We start from the raw sequence: 24199 nt of genomic DNA, 5'->3' as shown, positions 1-24199 counted from the left end.
TTATGGCACATATTTAATCCCAGCTCCTAAATTTTTTGCTCTTGGCTACATGTCAAACTAACTTCCATAGAGGGAGGGGTGATATAGAGCTCTTGGGATTTGGGAATCTTTGCCTCCTCCTAGTGGTAGGGAAGGTAATTCCCAGGAGTAATGAATTTTTCATGTAAACATAAATTATGTTTTTGAACACAGAGCAGGTTATTACAGAGAACTAGATAATAATTGTTCTAAAAACCATGAAGGTGCTTTATACAAAAACGATAGTGCTTAATAATTTACAGTGAGGGTATGTTCTCATTAATCTTTTCTTTTTTACAGGCCAAAACATAATAAACGATTATATTCAGGTAAGTGAGCCTACTTAGTTTTTTACCCATTAAGTATTCCTCTGTTTAATAAATATAACATGTATAGCTTCCCAAAAACCTGATGAAAAAAATAATTACCCATTTAAAACTTTGTAAACTATATAAGACTGAGAACCCTGAATATGGTAGATGGTTAGTGATCTTGCTTGTTCCATCCTACAGACATTATAAACTGGAAGTGCTAACAAAGGTTGCCACACAACTAGATATCAAGGATGGTGGGTGTTATTGATGGGTGGTTAATAATTTTCTACTATTAATGTCTGGTTTTCTTGTGTAAATAATAATAATAATTGTCTACTCATTTAGTCCCTCATTGTCCTGGGTAGGGTAAGAACATAGAAAAGGGCATGAGCATCCGGAATGAGGGGGATCAAGAGGGGCATCTGTCCCTCTGGAATTTTGCTCCTGATAAAAAGTCATTCACACTTTTGTAAGCACACTGCTAGATTAAAGCTCTTCTATTTTGATTTTAATCTAGTTTTTCACTTGCAAGTGCAAGACTTCCTATATGTGTTTGCATGTATCTCTCTCTCTCTCTCTCTCTCTCTCTTTCTATCTCTCTCTCTCTCTCTCTATCATAGAATCTAGAAGAGCAGATGTTTTTGTGCTAGCATGAGGATAAAAATGTGCAGATTTGAACGGCAATTTACCCCAAAGTTGTACATTCTCCACCCCCTCACAACTTGTGTGTACTGACAGGCCAGAGCAGTAGGCAACTGCAATCTTTCTTTTTCCGGATATAACAAAAAAGACACAGCCTCTGCAGACCACATCAATTACACTAAGACCCGCATCCAGGCTAAACATTTTTTTGGGAGGAGGATGCTTTACAGTAGCACACCTAGGGGTGTGGGCTGCCAGGTGTTCAGTATTTAACTGGACAGTCCAGCATTTTAACAGGCTGTCCAGTAAATACTTAAAAAAAATACTGGACAATTAAATGTTAAACTTCAATGCACTGTAAAAAAACCATTTAGGGGCCAATTTATCATGGTCCGAATGGGGCCAGATACATCTGTTTCCGCATGAGCCTTTAGGCTCACCGGAAACAGGAGTTAAGAAGCAGCAGTCTTAAGACCGCTGCTCCTTAACTCGTCCACCACCTCTTAGGTGGCGGACATTAATCCGCCTAATCTCATACGATTGGGTTGATTGACACCCCCTGCTAGTGGCCGATTGGCCGTGAATGTGCAGGGGCGGCATTGCACAAGCAGTTCACCAGAACTGCTTGTGCAATGATAAAGGCTGAGAGCATCTGGGGGACATGATCGCTACAGTGAATCAGGTTCGCCAAAAATTGATAAATTGGCCAATTTGAAGCATTTTCATTTATTCCAGCATCAATAAATGTCCACAGCAAATAAACTTAAGTAAAACAAATTGTATGATGTCCCTTTACCCCTTTTCATTTGTCAGAATGAAAGAAAACAGTAATTTTTGTTCATTGTATAGCAATATGCGTGTTGTCATTAGCTCGTATTTGTAGTTGGCATGGCTTGCACAGGTTTTATATTTCATTTTTTAAGAGTAAAAGATGTCCATGCAACTCCATTACTATGCCAACATTTATTTAGGGTGGTGGGAATGTGAGGTTGTTTATGGTGATTTTATGGCTGCGATACATTGATGATCTTTTGATCCAAAGGTGGTGAACTGCTAATTAGGGAATTCTTGAACATCTTAAACACAAATGATTTGAACTTGAAACTCATTTGCTCTATAAGCCTGGAACAGGTTGAGTTTTTGAATATTAAAATAAACAGAGATAGGACAGGGCACCTTAAGACAGATCTTTTCAGAAAACCTACAACCACCAATTTAATTCTAGAATTTAGCAGCTATCTTTCATGGCCCACACAAAAAGCCATACCAGTCAGGGGATTTTTACGACTGAGAAGGAACTGCTCTGATCTACATACTTTCGATTCATAATCCAAAGAACTAAAGTTAAGACTCAAAACCAGGGGCTATACCTGTAAAGTCAATAAAAAGGCATTTCATAGGGCTTTACACATGAACAGAGAAAATCTACTTATACCAAAGGGCAAAGGTGCTGGCCTTGACAAGAAAGTCAGATTTGTCACCACTTATAATGAAAAAAACACAAAGAGATTATAAATATCTTGGACAAACACTGTGACAATTGGTGAGGAGCCACTTTATACGTAACCAGAAAAGGAAATCAATATTTGGTACCCACAGTTGCGGGTCTTGTTTCTTCTGCAATCATATGCACAATTTGAAAGAAGTACAAATCTTCCCAAGAGGTACTAAAGATAAATGACTTTGCTAACTGTAAGTCAAGAAATGTGGTTTACTGCCTACAATGCGACTGCCACAAATTCTATGTGGGGATTACTACTAGAGAGGTACGCACCCGGCTGGGTGAACACATCAATAATATCAGGAATAGTATTGAGAACAGTAAGAAAGGCAAAACCTTAAAATCAGTGGCTAGGCATTTTTTAAAAACATCATAATGCTAAACCTGAGGGGAAAATGTCTATTTTACAAGTAAACTAGACAGGGATATGAGGTGGCTATATTGAACAATTGCTGTTACAATCGGAGAGCTGGTGGATTTTCTGGTTTAACTCCATGACACTTAAGGGCATTATCATTAGTGGTACAATTACCTTGCTATTTTAATACCCTCCGCAACCACTCACTATGCACTTTGGCATTCTGATATAGCGGTACCATTACCTTCTGTTTTAATACCCTCTGTAACAACTTACTATGTACTTTGGCATTTTGAAATGGTCATTAATATTCGTGATTATATTTGAGGATATTGCAATATCTTGTCCACTATGGATACTGCATAAGTAAGCAGTATTTATACTAGTATCCTATGAGAGTACTATATTATGTACAGTGTGTCAGTGCCATGTTAGTTTAAGATATACGAGTATGGTCTATTTGACTCCTTACTATCGCTATCTTACATTTAAATCCGTTTGCTGCCCTCGTATAAGTCATTGATCTCACACGTTTTTCCATCGATGACCCATCAGTTTCATGAAATATGATCAGCGTTTCTAGAGAGTCTGACATCACTAATGATATACGCACATGACCTGGTCACATGACCCAGTGAACCAATTGGATTCATGTATTTCCAGATAGGTTGTAATGTGGGTGTGTTTTGCATACCCCACACAGATTGGTTATTTTACACTTTATAAGGGTATGTCTGACTTGCATCATGTTCGCCTTTGACAAAGCTATGGCAAAATGCGCATCAGGCGACCGCTACCTGTTGTGAGCTGTTAAATATGTGTGACATTTGTTTCACATATGCATTGTAGCAAGTTTCTTGTAATTTACTGGGTGCTTTATCGAAGTATTATAACTAAATTGTAGATTATTTGGGACTACATCCCTATTCTTTTATGGTACCTTTCTTGTTATTTTACATTATTTAGAGTGTCCTCCTAATGTGTGAAACTTGTTCCACATTGGGTTATAACTAGCTACCGGGGTGCTATCAGGGGTCTCCTCTTTAGTTATATTTTCCTTTTTATATACAATATTTGGGACTGTGTCACTGGTGGATATTTGACTCAGCAGTCTGATAACTATATAGAGGTTCTCCCAGTAAGTATTTTTTGGCACCATTAATCTGACATCATTATAGTGAGTGTTTATGCATTTCAGACTTACACAGGTTTAATCTGTGCCGTTTTTAAATTGTGTGTGCTGTGTTTGGTGTGTACTAATTTCCATTATTCACGGAATTTGTATTATTTTTTTGATTAAATAAAAGTTAAATTTTAAGTCTCAGTTTTTTCTATCCTTATATACATATTGTTCTTTAGTGAGTGCTTTGATTGGTGCTTCTCTTTCTTTCCTTGATACAATATTATTATCTAGCACTTAGCACCCTCCACAATCCTCTCTTTGTGGGTTTAAAATAGGTACCCTGTGCTCCACACGATTACCTTATATCTTAACTCTATCACTATGCAAGTGAATTGTATGTGTGTATGTGTATTATTAACCCTTTAGTGACCAGACCACTTTTCCATTTGTTGACCTTTGGGACCAGGGCTATTTTTACATTTCTGCAGTGTTTGTGTTTAGCTGTAATTTTCCTCTTACTCATTTACTGTACCCACACATATCTTATCATTTACTATTAAAAACATCTTTGACCCCCAAAATCTATTACACATCTACAACCACCAAAAAACACCCATGCTAAATAGTTACTAAATTTTGTCCTGAGTTTAGAAATACCCAATGTTTACATGTTCTTTGCTTTTTTTGCAAGTTATAGGGTAATAAATACAAGTAGCACTTTGCTTTTTTCAAACCATTTTGTTTTTCAAAATTAGCTCTAGTTACATTGGAACACTGATATCTGTTAGGAATCCCTGAATAACCCTTTACATGTATATATATTTTTTTAGTAGACAACCCAAAGTATTGATCTAGGCCCATTTTGGTATATTTAATGCCACCATTTCACCGCCAAATGCATTTACTTTAGGTTTCTCACTGAAATTATTTACAAACAGCTTGTGCAATTATGACACAAATAGTTGTAAATGATTCTCTGGGATCCCCTTTGTTCAGAAATAGCAGACATATATGACTTTGGCTTGATTTTTGGCCGCTAAATACTACTGTGCACCACACATGTACTATGCCCAGCAGTGATGGGGTTAATTAGGGAGCTTGTAGGGTTAATTTTAGCTTTAGTGTAGTGTAGTAGACAACCCAAAGTATTGATCTAGGCCAATTTTGGTATATTTCATGCCGCCATTTCAACGCCAAATGTGATTAAATAAAAAAAATTGTTAACTTTTTCACTTTTAGGTTTCTCACTGAAATTATTTACAAACAGTTAGTGCAATCATGGCACAAGTGGTTGTAAATTCTACTCTAGGATCCCCTTTGTTCAGGAATAGAAGATATATATGGCTTTGGCATTGCTTTTTGGTAATAGAAGGCTGCAAAATGCTGCTGCGCACCACACGTGTATTGTGCCCAGCAGTTAAAGGGTTATTAGGTAGCTTGTAGGGTTAATTTTAGCTTTAATGTAGAGATCAGCCTCCCACCTGACACATCCCACCCCCTGACCCCCCTCAAACAGTTCCCTTCCCTCCCCCACCCAACAATTGTCACCCCCATCTTAAGTACTGGCAGAAAGTCTGCCAGTATAAAAATAAAGGTGCTTTTAAAAAAAAATATATATATATATATATTATAAGTGTAGGATCCCCCATTACCCCCCCAACCTCCCTGATCCCCCCCAAACAGCTCTCTCAGCCTCCCCCTCGACCTAATGGCTGCCATCTTAGGTACTAGCAGCTGTCTGCCAGTACCCAGTTTACTAACAAAAGTGACCTTTTTTTATAAAATAAACTAAACACCCCATTTTCTGTAGTGTAGCTGCCCCCCCTCAAGATACTACCCCCTCCCCCTCCCTGATCCCTTTACAAACATTTTATTTCCCCTCCCTCTCCCTTTCCCCCTCCCTCCTTGCACAACGGACATAACACATTCATGTCCATGCGCGGGTGCGCTCCCAAGCCCCGCCCCCACGCAATCCCAGACACACAGGAACCTGATCCGGATCTAGCACCAGCGATGGGCCGCCCACCCGCCTCCCTGCTATGGCTCCCACCCACAAATGATCGGCACTATCGCTGGCCGATGCAGAGAGGGCCACAGAGTGTCTCTCTCTGCATCGGATGCATAAAAATGTTATTGCTGAATGTCTCAATATCGAGGCATCACTGCAATAACATGAAAGCAGCTAGACGATCGCTTCCAGTGTTTGAAAACCCTGAGGACATAAGGGTACGTCCTTGGTCCTTAAGTCACATTTTTTGTAGGATGTACCCTGTACGTCCTTGGTCCTTAAGGGGTTAATGTGAGTTTGCAATACTTAATGTGGGACATCTGACTTTGTACATGTGTATTTATGTGTGTGACATGATAGCAATTGTGCATGTGGGTGTATTTTTTAACAAACATACAACTTCCATTTATTACCATACCATGAATATGATCTTAGGTGTCGGTACCCTCCTCTGTGATGTACATTGGATATAAAAAGTCTACACACCCCTGTTAAAATGTCAGGTTTCTGGGAAGTAAAAAAATTAGAGAAAGATAAATCATTTTAGAACTTTTTCCACCTTTAATGTGACCTATAAACTGCACAACTCAATTGAAAAACAAACTGAAATCTTTAAGGTGGAGGGAAGTAAACAAAAAAACCTAAAATAATGTGGTTGCATAAGTTTGACTTATAACTAGGGATGTAGCTGTGTTCAGAATTAAGCAATCACATTCAAAACCATGTTAAATAAGAGTCATCACACACCTGCCATAATTTAAAGTGCCTCTTATTAACCCTGAATAAAGTTCAGCTGTTCTAGTAGGTCTTTCCTGACATTTTCTTAGTTGCGTCCTACACAAAAGCCATGGTCCGCAGAGAGCTTCCAAAGCATCAGAGGGATTTCATTGTTAAAAGGTATCAGTCAGGAGAAGGGTACAAAAGAATTTCCAAGGCATTAGAGTGGAGAACATATGGCACAACAGTGACATTACCAAGAACTGGATGTCCCTCCAAAATTGATGAAAAGACGAGAAGAAAACTGGTCTGGGAGGCTACCAAGAGCTCACAGCAACATTAAAGGAGCTGCAGGAATATCTGGCAAGTACTGGCTGTGTAGTATACAATCTCCCGTATTCTTCATATGTTTGGGCTTTGAGGTAGACGGCAAGACGGAAGTCTTTTCTAACGAAGAAAAACATCCAAGCCCAGCTAAATTGAGCAAAACACATCTGAAGTCTCCCAAAAACATGTGAGAAAAGGTGTTATGGTCTGATGAAACCAAGGTTGAACTTTTTGGCAATAATTCCAAAAGATATGTTTGGCGCAAAAACATCACTGCATATAACCAAAAGAACACCATACCCACAGTGAAGCATGGTGGTGGCAGCATCATGCTTCTGGGCTGTTTGTCTTCAGCTGGAACTGGGGCCTTATTCAAGGTAGAGGGAATTATGAACAGTTCCAAATACCAGTCAATATTGGCACAAAACCTTCAGGTTCTGCTAGAAAGCTGAACAAGAAGAGGAACTTCATCTTTCAGCATGACAACGACCCAAAGCATACATCCAAATCAACAAAGGAATGGCTTCACCAGAAGAAGATTAAAGTTTTGGAATGACCCAGCCAGAGCCCAGACCTAAATCCAATCGAAAATCTGTGGGGTGATCTGAAGAGGGCTGTGCACAGGAGATGCCCTCGCAATCTGACAGATTTGGAGTGTTTTTGCAAAGAAGAGTGGGCAAATCTTGCCAAGTCAAGAAGTGCCATGCTTATAGGCTCATACCCAAAAAGACTGAGTGCTGTAATAAAATAAAAAGTTGCTTCAACAAAGTATTAGTTTAAGGGTGTGCACACTTATGCAACCATATCATTTTATTTTTTTATTTTTACTTCCCCCTCATATAAAAGATTTCAGTTTGTTTTTCAATTGAGTTGCATAGTTTATAGGTCACATTAAAGGTGGAAAAAGTTCTGAAATGATTTATCTTTGTCTCATTTTTTTACATCACGGAAACCTGCCATTTTAACAGGGGTGTGTAGACTTTTTATATCCACTGTATGTCATATATATATATATATATATATATATATATATATATATATATATAATAGACACTGAGCACATTATATCAATCAATGAGTACAGGTACCTTTTTTGTATAAATAATTTTTCATCATATTGCAGGCCCCAAATTTTTTTTTTTGGACTAGCTCCTAGATATTTTAAATAATATTTGCCAAGCCCTGCCTTATATGTAAGCACTCACTTCAGTCACATTTTTGACAACAATGAGCTACCAATGTCAGAGGTGAGGATATAAGAGAGTGGAATGTGCATCCTGTATTTAGTTTATAAGAAAGTATTTATGGTATTAGGGGTTAAAGGGTAAAGCAAATAAGGCTGCTTAGCTGAGGAGACCCCTACTTTTTCTTGCCCAGGGACCCACAAATGGTAAGAGTGGCCCTGTCCAATAGAACTAATGCCTTCCTACAAAAGGACCAAGAGAAAATAAATTAATTTTCAGTATTCACATTATTATTTATCTTTTATATGTTGCCTGCAGGAGGAACGAATATGGATTCAAGTGGACCTCGGTAAGGGCTTTAAAACAAACATATTGTCAGCTTTTTGTGTCAGGTATTATACACTGAGCTATACCTGTATATCTGCATCTAAAGTGATCAGATATGAGGCTAGTAACTGAAAACAAACAAGGTAATGAATTGTGTTTTTATTTTAATCAGATTGAGTATAATGAAGAAAATTTTAAATAATTTAAGCAAACTGCTATGGCAAACTCTACAAATATTTCTCATAGCAGCTTCATTTTAATAACGGGATAATACATGAACTGTTATTATTTAGAGACAGTGCACTTTTTACAGGCTACTAATGGCTGGATGATACTGTCAGATATCAGATAGTTTCTGACACCATTTGTCATACTGGTACCTATACAGCTCATTAAAAAATTATTAAAAATAACAACATCCCACAATCAGTGGCAGAACAATTTATTTTGTAGGTCCCCCTTCAGGCTAGATCTTTGGGACACCCTTTAAGCAAAGCCTCAATGACAATACAGTGTCTCAAAAATACTGTACACTTAAATGTCTGTGAGTGTTAGCTAAATGTAAAAGGTGCGTGTATGTGTATATGCATGTATGTATGTATATATATATATATATATAACCCACAAATAGAGAATCAAAAGGAATTCACACCACTGTTCTTTAAGTTGGTACTACCTCATAAATAAATCCAGATTAAAAATAAAATCTAGCATACATACTGAGTTTACAAACAGACAAGCACAAAGCATTACACTGTAGGTTTAGTTTACAGGGGAGTACAGAGGGGAAGACCTGATGCATCACTACTGATTGCAGAGCCCACTAAAGGTGTGGGCCCAATCTCAACTGAGTCCTCTGAGAACCCTGTAGTTACACACCTGCTGCTCTGCTGCTCATTCTTAAGACTGCAAAACAAGTACATTAACCCAGACAGGGTTCATGACAGGGTTAAATTGTCTACATCAAAACAGGGTTCATTTGTCTACATCCAGATCGCGATCGCATCCTGGAAGCGCTGTTGGCTTCAGAACAGCCAAACAGAGAGGACGTTCAATTCAGTCCTAATGGCGCTAAAGCCCGGCACGGGTAGGACGGAATACAACGTCACAACGTAGTTAAAAGGTTAAATAGGCTGCTTTAGCTTTTTTAATTCCAAGATCACCATTATTGTGCACATACTCAGAGCCTAGACAGGCAATGATTGCTGCGTACACACTGTGCACTTGCTTGATTGTCAGTCAAGTTCATACATAAAAAGTTTATCTACCAGCTAGTTGCTATGTACCGTATGACATCAGCAATTTTATTTTAAGGAACTTATTTTGCTAAGTGATAATAAAGTACCGTCCTAGCATACTTTGCCTCTTTAAAGACTGCTCTTGGGTGGACACTAAGCGCCTAATGCTAAAGGGACCCTTGGCTCTAATAAATTGACCCCTAGCGGTCAGGGAAGTGGATAATCAAAGAGAAAATTATTAAAGTGCCAAAAGGACAAAGGCTGGGTCTAAGTGAAAATATATCATTTATTACAATAAATATAGAAAACAATTAAAATATGTCTGGAGTACATAAAAATATATAAATTATATATATATCCTGGATCCAAGATTTAACAATAAGTAAAACAATAAATAAAAGCAATAAGTAAAAACAGATGTATCAAAAACTTGATTTGATCAGTACTTCGAATGGTTTGGAAATCTGATTTGTTGTGAGCAATGGTACAAGCTATGTATCTTAATGAGTGGCTGTCTAATTATGTCGACAGTGCTAAGGAGGGTAGATTGAATGTTGTTTGATAGAGTGTGAGTGCTCTTGTAACAAATTGGTGTGAAAAAAATAATAATAAATTGGTGTGAAAAAAATAATAATAAATTGGTGTGAAAAAAGTTGAAAAGATGGTGCTAACAAAGGTTAACAAAGAATAGTGTAAACCAACGATGTAAACACAACCAGCAATCCTTAGATTGTGTAGTGTAAGTGTGCAATTTGGTGATTCAAGTGTTAGAACATAATGGCAAACTCCAAAAAAGCCATATAAAAATATAATTTATATAAAATACAAAAAATCCAAAAATCCAAAATGGTCCTGAGAAAAGTGAACAGTCAAACAACAATGGAGAATGTCAGATTAGAAAGATTAAAATGAAAAAATGAAAAAATGAAGAAATGTACTTGTATGTCCCAAATAGATGTGGTGGTATTCCTCCCAGTGTTTTTTTCAAGTGTGAGATGTAGATAGGACTCCTAAGTGATGACCCAATCGGTCAGTTCAGTGTTCTGCCATATTGATCCTTTCTGTCAAAGAAACAAGAACAATAATAGTGCAGACGTATTACAAAATAGCTCCCTATCAGATCTGATGGCTGGATGATACTGTCAGATATCAGATAGTTTCTGACACCATTTGTCATACTGGTACCTATACAGCTCATTAAAAAATTATTAAAAATAACAACATCCCACAATCAGTGGCAGAACAATTTATTTTGTAGGTCCCCCTTCAGGCTAGATCTTTGGGACACCCTTTAAGCAAATCAGATCTGATAGGGAGCTATTTTGTAATACGTCTGCACTATTATTGTTCTTGTTTCTTTGACAGAAAGGATCAATATGGCAAAACACTGAACTGACCGATTGGGTCATCACTTAGGAGTCCTATCTACATCTCACACTTGAAAAAAACACTGGGAGGAATACCACCACATCTATTTGGGACATACAAGTACATTTCTTCATTTTTTCATTTTTTCATTTTAATCTTTCTAATCTGACATTCTCCATTGTTGTTTGACTGTTCACTTTTCTCAGGACCATTTTGGATTTTTGGATTTTTTGTATTTTATATAATTTATATTTTTATATGGCTTTTTTGGAGTTTGCCATTATGTTCTAACACTTGAATCACCAAATCGCACACTTACACTACACAATCTAAGGATTGCTGGTTGTGTTTACATCGTTGGTTTACACTATTCTTTGTTAACCTTTGTTAGCACCATCTTTTCAACTTTTTTCACACCAATTTATTATTATTTTTTTCACACCAATTTGTTACAAGAGCACTCACACTCTATCAAACAACATTCAATCCACCCTCCTTAGCACTGTCGACATAATTAGACAGCCACTCATTAAGATACACAGCTTGTACCATTGCTCACAACAAATCAGATTTCCAAACCATTCGAAGTACTGATCAAATCAAGTTTTTGATACATCTGTTTTTACTTATTGCTTTTATTTATTGTTTTACTTATTGTTAAATCTTGGATCCAGGATATATATATAATTTATATATTTTTATGTACTCCAGACATATTTTAATTGTTTTCTATATTTATTGTAATAAATGATATATTTTCACTTAGACCCAGCCTTTGTCCTTTTGGCGCTTTAATAATTTTCTCTTTGATTTGCCTCTTTAAAGACCCTGTGCTACTGATTTAAAGATTTTGAGGCAACAAATGTAGATCTTGTAGAGAAATGGGTAATTATCACTGATTTATAGGGTTGTATATGCACAGTTAAAGGTCATACAACTTACTATGCCGAGTTCTATTTTATTACTATTTATAATATTGGTGTTCATATACCAATAGATTATACATTATATTTAATCCAAAACTATTTTATTTGCAGAGATTATTCAGAGCATCCCAGAAGTACCTGTGAGTAACAGTATTAAAATATAATACAGAAGTAATCTACTAAGTGTCCACTGTCTCTGGGTTCAGATGGATATGTGTCTTTGCCTCAGATAACTTTACTGTATTTAAAGGTACATGATACCCAAATGTTGAAACACTTGAAAGTGGTGCAGCATAGCTGTAAAAAGCTGACTATAAAATATCACCTGAACATTTCTATGCTACCCCATTGTAAAGGACTTTAAGTAACCAATCAGTATGCCTGTCTCGGGACTTGCAAGGGAGTGTGCCTCGTGCACACTCATGTAATTTCCCTATTCAGTTTTAGGAAGTTTACTATGAAATCTCATGAGATCATAGTAAAACATTTCATGACCTCAGCACTGCTGATTGGCTGCTGATTGTTTCTTCTTTTTTTACCTGCAGCTGAGCAGTAACTGAAAGATAACTTTTAACAGAACACTTACTCTGGTGAGCTGAGGAAATTGTGAGGTAAAATATATTCCTTTATTACATAGAGATGTTCAGGGGATATTTTCCTGTCAGCTTTTTACAGTTATGCTGCATCCTTTTTTAAGTGCTTTAGCATATAAGTATTATGTCCCTTTAATGCCACAAAAAGGCCAGAGTCAGGATCTTTCTGTTTGACCACAAGGTGATATAATGAAAGTAGTAGGAGTATATTAAAGAGACAGTAAACAAATTGAAATGTTACTATAAAATATCTAGTTATGTGTAGTAAAATAACTTTGCAAAATTCTTTCCATATTTATTTTTCCCATTTTTATGTAATTTATGCACCCCGCTGACTTCTCAAGTCTAGCCCTGCTACACGTATTCCACTAACTGGCTTTTACTGCAACAACAACTGCAAAGCAATGGACTATATTCTAACTTTGATGACAGTGGCTAATCTTGTTGTCTGCAGACTCCAAAAAAGTCAAGTGGTGTGTGGAGTTTGGCTATTGAAAACCAATTACATCAAACAAGGTTTTGATTTGTTTAAAAATGGTTTGACCTGGCTGCTTTTATTCTATAGCAACACAACAGAAATGTCTTGTAATTACAAGCTGTTTACTGTCCCTTTAACTATATTTGCTAAGGCACAAAAATTGTAAAAATCGTGCCCATTGTATTATATCTAAAGTGTATTTATGGTTAATGTATGTTATTGTAATGATGTTCTCTTTCTTTTGTATATATTAAAGGGAATGTTCTTCCTTTGTGCACTGTTCTTAAAGGGACAGTCAACTCCAGAATTGTTATTGTTTAAAAATTTAGATAATCCCATTATTACCCATTCCCCAGTTTTGCATAACCAACACGGTTATATTAATATACTTTTTACCTCTGTGATTGCCTTGTATCTAGGAATCTGCAGACTGCCTCCTTATATCAGTTCTTTTGACAGACATGCATTTTAGCCAATCAGTGACATACTGTTGTATATTATTGTATTGTATAATCTTTGAGGGTTAAACTAAAGACTGTCTTAGGCTAAGCAGTCTTAAAAAAACGTTTACTGATAACAACTTTTATGAAACATATAATTAAATAATTAAAGGGACAGTCTATTTCAGAATTGTTATTGTTTAAAAATATAGATGATCCCTTTATTACCCATTTTTGCATAACCAACACTGTCATAATAATATACCTAATAATAAGTCCAATATACCTTGGAGTGCAACTTTTGTACTTAAAGGGACATTCATTTTTTATTTTTTTGTTAATGCTTCATAAATGAATCAATGTAATTTAAAAGATCTGCGTGCAAAATATACCGTATGTTTTGAAAGCAATTGAAACTGTTACTTTCTTAGAAAATGATTAATTGTCCTGTAGGTTTAGGACACACCCTTGGTGTTTATATTGCCTCATTTGCTGTGGCCAATTAGGGAAAGATTTAAAAAGGAACTGCACGCATCAACCAATCAATATGCACCTCAGTGTGGGCCAGGGTACTGCCTTTCCTGGAATGTATGCCAGCCTCTCTGGGGGATAAATAACAATTAAAGAAGAACTAAATAATGAAACCATAATGGAGGGCCACCCAGAAAAAAGCACAATATAAGTTGTTATTATTATTTTTATATTACTAAGTTGAAAAATTATGCATAATTAAATATTTTAGTGGAATTCAATTTTGAGTTTTAAGTGTGCTACAATTTATTTTGCTCTGCTTCTTGCTTAACTTGTTAATATGTTTTTTTCCAGCATCCACTCCAAATGATGATGCGGACTATATGTAAGTTAAAATGCTTCCTTTATGCCATATAGATTTATGGAACATCTCAAAATATGTATTGATCTATTTGTTCTATTTAAATTTTAAAGACATTTTCCCAATTGATTCATTAGTTTTCGGTCTGTTTAGCCTTGTGGATTTTTTTTTTATTATTTCTTATACAAAATTAAAAATTGTATTTGTTTCATCTTAGAGAAGGTGTTTCCTAACGCATTACAGTGTATGTTTTTTAAATAGATGTTTTTTGTTTTGAATGAACCAACTTTTTCTGGGGGAGTTGTCCCTGTTAGTCAGTGAGCAATAAATATTTAGGTTTTAGTTGCACTTCCTGTTGTTTTCACTTTATATTTAAACAGCTTTTAGTTTAGCCTTTCCCTGCAAAAAACTTTCTAAAATATCTAGACTGTGTTCATTTGTAGCCAGAAAATATAAATAAATAGTAAAATGTTCCTTTAATAATCATATGTTTTCCCCCCTTTTTTAAAGTTGAATATTTAGAACCCTATTAAAAATAAATGTTTAATGTTCATAAAAATAAAGTAGGATATACAATAACACATAAAACCTGCCACCCGTCAGAGTTGTTTCAGTCACTGTCCTGCAGCCATGGTGCTGTCACACTGAATACCAGGAAAATCTTTTCTCACAAAACAAAAATAAATAAATATATAAATAAAAATAAATAAAATGATATTTCAGCTTACTACAATTCTTCCTTTGATTTTTATTTTGTCTCCCTTCAGTAATCCAGTTTCTGCACCTTACTATAATTTTGGTGAGTGAATTGAAAACAAAATGGCTTCCTTAAGATTTGAGAACACCAGTCCTCAGTCACAGAGATGTCTACTGGTTTCTGTTCTTTAAAATAATTGCGTAAGACATTATACAAGTTTTTTTCAAAATCCTGTAAATATGTAAATATATGTGATATTTATAAATATTATAATGATCAGGCAATTTTAATCTAGTGCTTTTCATGTGTGTTATTTCTTTATAGATTTGGTTTCTTCTGGTTATGAAAATGTCTTCACTCCTAAATATCAGTGCATTGAATCAGGTACTAATTTTCTAATTCTCATATAGGGCCACATTACAAGTGGAGCGGTATTTAATGCTCCTGCTCTTACTACTCTAGAAGTAGTAAGCTTTTTGGGTGCTTCGGGTAGTGCTCGTATTACAAATTGAAACCAAACTGTTTTCGCACAAGCTTTAACCTAATGCTGGCAAAAAGCCGAAGTTAGGATATTGCGTTAACGTATTCTCCCATAGAAGTCAATAGAGCAAAAAAAGTGGGAAGAAAACCTAACACACTACTCGCACGCAAACCCGATCACATATTCTCAAGTGAGCTATACCGACATGAAAATATTAATATTTCACATTCCAATGTTCTTCACATAGCAAAATAGACTCTATTTATTAATAAATACATATATATATATATATATATATATATAGCGATCTTCAACAAAGGACTGCACTCACTGGGTTTCCAAAAACATTCTTATTTATTAGGTAACGTTTCGGGATTCACAGATCCCTTCCTCAGACCAGAACAAACATACAACTCAACATAGTGATATATAAATACTTTAAGCCACACCCACCACCAAATCAAAACAGTGAATTGCGCCAAAAATAGGGTTGTCATGGTGATAACCCCTATGTATCTCAGTGTAACCAAACTACTAATCCCAAAAAGATCAACTACAATTCAGTAGTGTACAGATGCTAACATAACCATATGAGTCATTATATATGTTACTTTAATAAATACTTATAAGACATATATGAGTCCCTGTTCAATCCTAATTTATATCATTAGATTAGTGGCAAAGGTAAATTAAATGGTATCATAGTTAATATCAAGCATTCAATCACATAGGGTAATTCTATACCTATTAGTTTCTAGCATGAATATAAATAGCAATATTAAACATGCAGTTACAGCGGTAATACAGATGTGTCAGATCATATCCGAAATATATTAATCACTCAGCATAATGAATTAGTGTTGTTGGTCCGTTATAGATCTTATGACAATGTGGGCCCTCCAGATTATGTTAGCGGTATTGGATGTACAAATGTCAACTCATGTTTATACCATATGTGCACACAAGCATTATGTAGGTATCTGCCATCATATCTTCTGAGGCCTAACACAAAGAAAAGGCACTTACTTTCTATTAGCACATGTCCTAAGTGATGTATAGGTAGGATTGTATCTGATCCTGGTATGAGACGCGCCCCCAGTGAACAGCTCCTGTGTCAATAGTGTCCGTTAGCCTAGCGCATGGCTAATTAGCATACGCCGATGACGTATGCGTGTGTGTTCACGCGTAGTCACGGTAACTCTGTTGCCATCTATGCATAGCTAGTTTACAGTCCACATCGGTTATTGCGCTTATGCGAGCTAGGGGAAAATTTTTCAAAGCTGAGTCATATTTCAACAGTCCCATTTTATAGCGCCATAACTTAGTGTTTAAAAAGGACAAAAATAAGGTGTATATACTAAATGGTGTAATCTGTCCTATTCGGTGCCATGATCTATGCACAGTCCCATAACTGTCATACAGCAATTGTTAGCGATGGGGAGAGATGCATATATATTAAGTATTATACTGTATTCCTAACATAATGCTAACATGTGTGGTGGCAGTTTATACACAACAGGGTAATCCATATTGCATTTAAATATAGAGAAAGTATACAAACATATAGACCTATGTTTAAGTAATAATAGTAAAGCATAAAACCTTGTGCTTGGACCCTCAGGTATCCATACAGTAGAACCTCAAATTCTATCATTGGTTCACTGTTATAAGTGGCAATCAAAGTTAATCACTGACAACCTTAGCTTATTAACAGAGGCGAGTTATTAGTGAAACATTGGTACTCTAGACATTCATTGGTCCAACCACTCAGGTAATCCATGTATTTGGTTTTTACCCATTTATATAGGTTCCACAACCAGACCTTCAACCAGTCCCAGAGTATCTGGGGTACCCTTCCATAACCCATATGCCATGTACTAATGTGGCCTGCATGTCCCCGTGTGTTGCCATCATATGGGTCCAAACAGTACTCATGGGTGGGTCCCACCAAGTGTGTGTCATACTAGAGCATATGACCCTCACTGGTTAGTTAACCACCTAGAGTAAAATGAAGCAGGGTCACATTGGTGCGTAATACCCGTGCCAAAGTCCAGCCATTATTTGTGTCCCACAAAAGTGGGTGTAGGTGTGTCATCACACAAGTAGGCTAGGAGGTAATAGGATAATATTCTTATCACAGGAAGCAGCGCCAGTCATTAGACATATTCAGGCCATTAGGGTGCAGGGTACCAAGTCTATGAATCCATCTGGACTCCATCCGGAGTAGGGTTGTATCCCTATCTCCGCCTCGTTTGAGAGCTGGAACGTGGTCAATTAAGATAAACCTTAGGTCAGTAACTTTATGTTGGGCCAAGAGAAAGTGTCTTGCCACAGGTTGGTCCGATGTTCCTTTATCCAAAGCGATCCTTATTGCAGATCTGTGATTAGCCATCCTCAGTCGTGCGTTGTCCGTCGTCTTTCCAACATAAAATTGGCCACAACAGCAGCTTAACAGGTAGATCACATGGGTAGTTGTACAGGTAATGAAGTGTCTTATTGTGTACTTCTGAGTCGTGTGCGGGTGTCTAAAAACTTTACATGGGATCATTCCACTGCATGTAGTGCATCCCAGGCATCTATAACAGCCTTTCTTCTTGGTTTTAAGCCATTGTTCTTTCATATAGCATTGTTGTGGGTCTGTGGACATGAGTAGGTCCCTAAGGCTCCTTCCACGTCTGTATCCCATTATGGGGGGATCCATATGTTCAAAAGGTAATCCAGGATCTGTCGCTAGGATCTCCCATCTCCTTCTGATATCCTGTGCCATCCTCTCCTTCCCTTTATTGTAGGTGGTGGTAAAGATCATCCTCTCTTTTCCAGTCTGTTCCAAACGGTTGGCCTTGTTTCCCTCCTGGGTGGTCACTTCATCTATGACACTTCGAATAAGTTCCATTTTATATCCTCTCTGTAGGAACTTTTCAGTCATCATTTGTAGTTGTGTTTCACGGTTAATGGTTTCAGTGTTGTTTCTTAATACCCGGATCATTTGTGACTTTATGATTGCCTTTCTAGTGTGTGGAGGGTGGTTACTGGTTGCTTCAAGTATTGAATTCCTGTCTGTGGGCTTGGTATAGAGAGTAGTAAATAGTTTGTCCTGTTTTTTATAGATTCTGAGGTCTAAAAAGTCAATGCAGTTTTGATCATACTTTAGCTCAAATTTAATAGGCGACTCAATTGCGTTCAGTCCTGTTACCCAATCATTCAATGAGTCCTCTGTGCCCTGCCATATTAGAAAGACATCATCTATGTACCTTTTATAGTGTCTTACTGTATCTATGTTATACACGTCTATGATGTCACGCTCATAGTGTTCCATGTAGAGATTAGCATATGATGGGGCCATATTTGACCCCATTGCTGTCCCCATGAGTTGTTGGTAACATGTGCTTTCAAAGCGAAAGTAATTAAGGGTCAAACATTTTTCCAGTAGATCAAGAATCAGAGAGATTGGAGGTTCCACATAGGGGAATCGTGTCAGAGACAATGCAACCGCCTTTAGTCCATCAGTGTGGGGGATGACAGTGTACAGACTTCTCACGTCCATGGTGACCAAAAGGTCATTGTTGCCAATCTCATCCACGGTGTTTAGTATGGTAATGAGATCACCAGAGTCCCTAATGTAGGAGTCCATTGATCTTACTAGGGGCTGTAGGAGGGCGTCAATAAATATTGCTAGGGGTTGCAGCAAGGACCCTCTAGCTGACACAATTGGCCTCCCTGGAGGGTTTTTTTGGTCCTTGTGTATCTTGGGTAAAGTATACAAAATTGGATGAATGGGGAACATAGTGTTGAGGAAATTATATTCATCCAAGCTGATCCAGTTCAGCTGGCGTGCTTCAGACAATACACTCTCAATATCCCTTTTGAATTCATTAGTTGGATCTCTGGTAAGTTTTTTGTAGGTCTTATGATCATCTAGTTGGCGGAGTATTTCCTTGCGATACTGGTCATAGTTCATTACTATAATTGCTCCTCCCTTGTCCGCTGGGCGAATGACGATCTCAGTGTCATTGGATAGTGATTTAAGTGCCATTCTCTCTGCTCCATTCAGGTTGGGTCTGTGTTTTATACATTCCAGTTCCTTGGTGTCGTTTCCAATCATTCTGGTGTAGGTTTTAATATATATATATATATATATATATATATAATGGTATTTTGGTACAATATATATACTGTATATACCTATATATCTATATATATATATATATATATATAAAGATGATTTTGTTTGAATGTTGGATTACCTCCTTAAATCTATTTTACCTTTGGATTTAGAGTCTTTTTGTGCATGCTGAAAACATCAAGACTACTGTTTGGGATCTAAATATAATGCTGGATTTGCTCTCTGGTTTTAAATACACTTTTCATTTACTTAAACTATCAAGTCTGCTGTTTGTGATCTGATTTGCCAACTGGGACTACTCTGGATTTAAAGACACTTTATGTTTGCTGAAAGCATCAAGGTTACTGATTGGGATCTAAATTATGTGCTATTCTATTTATGTCATGATCTACACTGCCTAATGGGAAAAGTAGAAAGTTAATACCAGAGCAGAAAGAGCACTCCAAGAGGCCAACCACGAATCCATAGGAAGTACAAGGGATCTATTCATCATCAGAGGCATATCCCTGCATACTCCAAGAGGTCAACGAACATCACAAGCAGGATACAAGGAGGAAACCCAATCATCTATATATACCCCCAGTGCGGCATACTTACCTCATTCGATTGAGGTAAGATCTGGTAAGGGTATTATATACCAACTATATCTATACAACCACTACATCTGGAGATTCACTACGATTTATATTACTTCTAGGACTCATATGAACATCGTTTCAGAGTTCATATATTTTATATGCTATTTTTAGCTGGACTTTTTATTGTTATTTTATTTTAATATATATATATTTTTCTTTTATTTTTTCTTTTATTTTCTATGTTCTTATTTGCTTTTTCCCATCTTTTATTCCTCACATACCACATCAGTATATTGGACATATAGGCGCTGTATCCACCTTTGAATATATATATATATATATGTATAGATATATAAAGATATATAATGTCTATTTATAAATACATAGAACATATTCTGCTATATGCAGAACATTGGAATTTTAAATATTTACAATAAATACACAGTATAATATGTTATTAAATATGACTATTGCATTAATATGCTTTTTTTATGTTTTCATTTACTTAACTGCAAAGGGCTCCATTGCATTTATGTATATGTTTTTATGTGTGTACATATGTATTTATGTTTATATGTGTATCTATATATATACAGACGTAAATACATATATACACATATAAATACATCTGTACACACATATAAACATATATATATATATTGTATATATATATATATATATATATATATATACATATTTAGATATCAATATATCTCTATGTTAAAGCACTTTGCATCTCTGAGACCTCATATCTTTGAGCCCTTATAACTTTGTTGTGCAATTTTTTAAATAATTTTTATCAGATAGTGTTTTTATGAGTGTAACTATACTTTATAATGTATTTGAGATGTAGTTTTGAGGACACGCTATCCTGACGCTCATTAATTTAACTTTGTTTTTAAGTGATTGCGTTTACTTTCAACTTGTAATATGAGTGCAAAACTTGACGCGCACCAGCAACAAAACCCCTTTACACTAGCGTGTAACTGTTATTGCGCTGTTAGAGTGTACTGTACATAAGTGATGCAATATATTGCATATATTTATACACATATAAAAGAAGGTAAGAACAGCACTCGTGAGAGATTGCAATCCAGATACATATAGGAAGATTGAAATAGAATGTGAAAACACTTGACAGGTGTTAAGGAAGTGAAATGATAGTAATTCAAGATGATGATTAACCTCTAGCCACCCCAGTCTGAGAGATTCTCAACTATAGTTTCTGCAAATGATCCTTGAGGATTCTGGAAACTTAAGTTTTAGAACTCCTACTCTAACTAGCTCAGGCGATCAGCTGATACAGATAGCTGGCGAGATAAACATGGCCGCTTCCGTCCTTGCAACCTGCACTTCGCCACTTCGAACATATCGATCTTGTGTTGATTTGTCTAAACGAAAGTGCAGGCTGCTCCCACTAGCACACCCTACCAACTCCCCATGAACGCCTATACCTACTACACACCTAAGCTACACTCCCCCTGCTCCGCCTCGCTACCTCCACCAACCGCCTATACCTACATCAAAGTTAATCTACACTCCCCCTTCACCGCCCAGCTAACTCCCTCTGACCGCCTACACCTACGTCACGCCTAACCTACACATCCCTGGAATGCCCAGCTAAGTCCCTAATAATCCCTACACTGATGTCATGTCTAACCTACACTCCCCTGGAACGCCCCAGCTAACTACCACATACTGCCTACTGTCAAAAAAGAACTTACTATAATAAACTATACTATAAATCTTAAAACTCCTCATTATAACTATGAAGCTATGTCACTAAAGTTATAATCAATGTTTAAATAATGTGTGACAGAGATGCTCTAAAACGCTGGCGGCCAATTGCTGGAGGGCCGGCAAGACCTCACCAGTCTAGCTGAGCTCCTGGAACTCGCCATACTGGAATTGAGCCCCAGTCTGCCGCTTCTTAAAAGGGGTGCCAATTGAGTAGGGTGCAGGGGATCAAATCCTTCTTTTAGTATGTTGTCGGCAATTTGATGAGGCTCCTAGGGATACCACTTGTTTGGGGGTGCTTCCTTCTGGGAGGAATGGAGGACCCTTCAATTCCGGCCCCCCATAACTACCAGGCACCCTGTTTTCAGGGTAAAAAGTGGCTTTAGATAATTCCACCATGAAAATAGAAGAACTGGTGAGCTTTAGGAATCTCGCCAGCCCAGAGAACTGTAGATCATCGGGCCCTTAGTCACAAGCCTTTCCACAAATGTCGCAGGGACTTGCCTTTAAACCTTTTGGAATTGCTCATTTGTGATGCTATTTTTGTTGCCATTAAAGGGATGATAAGGTCAGACATTTTCTATGTATTATTAAACAGTATTAATATCTATAAAATTTTGTTCAAATACCTTGCACTGCACTTTTTCTGCCTTTCTCAAGCTATTGCGGCTTAAAGAATTGTAGATTTCCAAACCCACCTGGAGGCTAATTTGGATTAGCCATTCCCTGCAGTTCAGGGTACTTGGATCAAGCCAATGCATGCTCTCTGATGTGCAAAATTGTAATGCATGCTCATTGTATTATCTAATTCCATCGCTGACGTCTGTGGTCTAGTGGTCATGTGACCGCAGTCATTCCCGGGTCAGAGCTGGAGACATAGGCGCAGCATCAGCACCACTTATTCAATATTGGAGAACCAGAGAGGTATCTTTGTTAGGGTCAGTATAAATGAATCTCCCCTAGAAATACAAGCATTTCAAAAAAGCATTTTATAATAATTGCGATCATGTACAAACTATTACTTAATTGATCACCCCAGTCTAAATAAGCAATGCAATTTCGGTGCACTTTTTTAATCAGCCCATGGACAAACGATCACAATTCTGAAAAATGAATTATAGAAACAATTAAAATAATTAAACTAATAAATTTATTTAATTATTATTAATACATAAAATATACATATGCAGCATCAGTGAATCATAGCGTAGCAATTACAAAGAAAAGACATATACTATTGCGTGTGCGGCAAAATTGTCAGACCTGGCAAAAGTCTTCATGTACAGCTTTGCCCATGCGCGTGAAAATTATTGCACATGCGCACAAGTTGGTAGGTGTCTAAATATGTAAATGTATCCAGATACTATATGTGTCTAGTAGAGTATGCAAGAGCGCCCTTTGTAGATTACATTCACATTTACATATACTAGTTAAACGTTTGCATTTAAAAAAGTGATGTTTTTAGGTTGACTTTTCTAATCCTTTCAGTTTCATGCTGCAGTATGTCTTTGGCAGTATTGTCTAAAGGGCTTTATGGTTAAAGGGACATTGTGCACTAGATTTTTCTTTGCATAAATGTTTCGTAGATGATCCATTTATATAGCCTATACAGTTTTTTTTTTTTTTTTTTTTAAAGTATAGTCTTGCTTATTTTTAAATATTATTGCACTGATTTTTAGACTCTTAACCGAGCCCCAAAGTTTTAGGATAATACTGATGTATACCCACTTTAGCTTGCTCCTGTTTGTGTATAGAGTCTTTTCATATGCAGAGGAAGTGTCTGCTCTCTGTGCTATAGAACCACTTGCAGTGGGTGTTCCAGCTAACCTTTTCAACAGAGCTAAACTGGGAGCTTTTAAAGGGACAGTCTACACCAGAATTTTTATTGTTTGAAAAGATAGATAATCCCTTTATTACCCATTCCCTAGTTTTGCATAACCAACACAGTTATATAATTACACTTTTTACCTTTGTGATTACCTTGTATCTAAGCCTCTCCAAACTGCCCCTTTATTTCAGTTCTTTTGACAGACTTGCATTTTAGCTAATCAGAGCTGGCTCACTGGAACTCCACATGCGTGAGCACATTGTTATCTATATAACAAACGTGAACTAAAACCCTCTAGTGGTGAAAAACTATCAAAATGCCCTGAGAGAAGAGGAGGCCTTCAAGGGCTTAGAAATTAGCA

At 36.7% G+C, this 24199-nt stretch overlaps 1 long non-coding RNA gene across 1 annotated transcript; it reads left to right on the top strand.

Moving 5' to 3' along the window:
- Nucleotides 1–318: 318 nt before the first annotated feature.
- LOC128651883 (uncharacterized) lies at nucleotides 319–15462 on the top strand. Its single transcript, XR_008401208.1, has 6 exons — nucleotides 319–347; nucleotides 8511–8541; nucleotides 12163–12191; nucleotides 14388–14418; nucleotides 15162–15193; nucleotides 15416–15462. It is a non-coding gene; the product is annotated as an uncharacterized LOC128651883 (long non-coding RNA).
- The last annotated feature ends 8737 nt before the right edge of the window (nucleotides 15463–24199 follow it).

Source organism: Bombina bombina, chromosome 3, assembly GCF_027579735.1.
Source record: "Bombina bombina isolate aBomBom1 chromosome 3, aBomBom1.pri, whole genome shotgun sequence".
Taxonomy (NCBI): domain Eukaryota; kingdom Metazoa; phylum Chordata; class Amphibia; order Anura; family Bombinatoridae; genus Bombina; species Bombina bombina.
The sequence above is the reverse complement of the archived record's forward strand: the minus strand, read 5'-3'. Positions and strand labels throughout refer to the sequence as shown.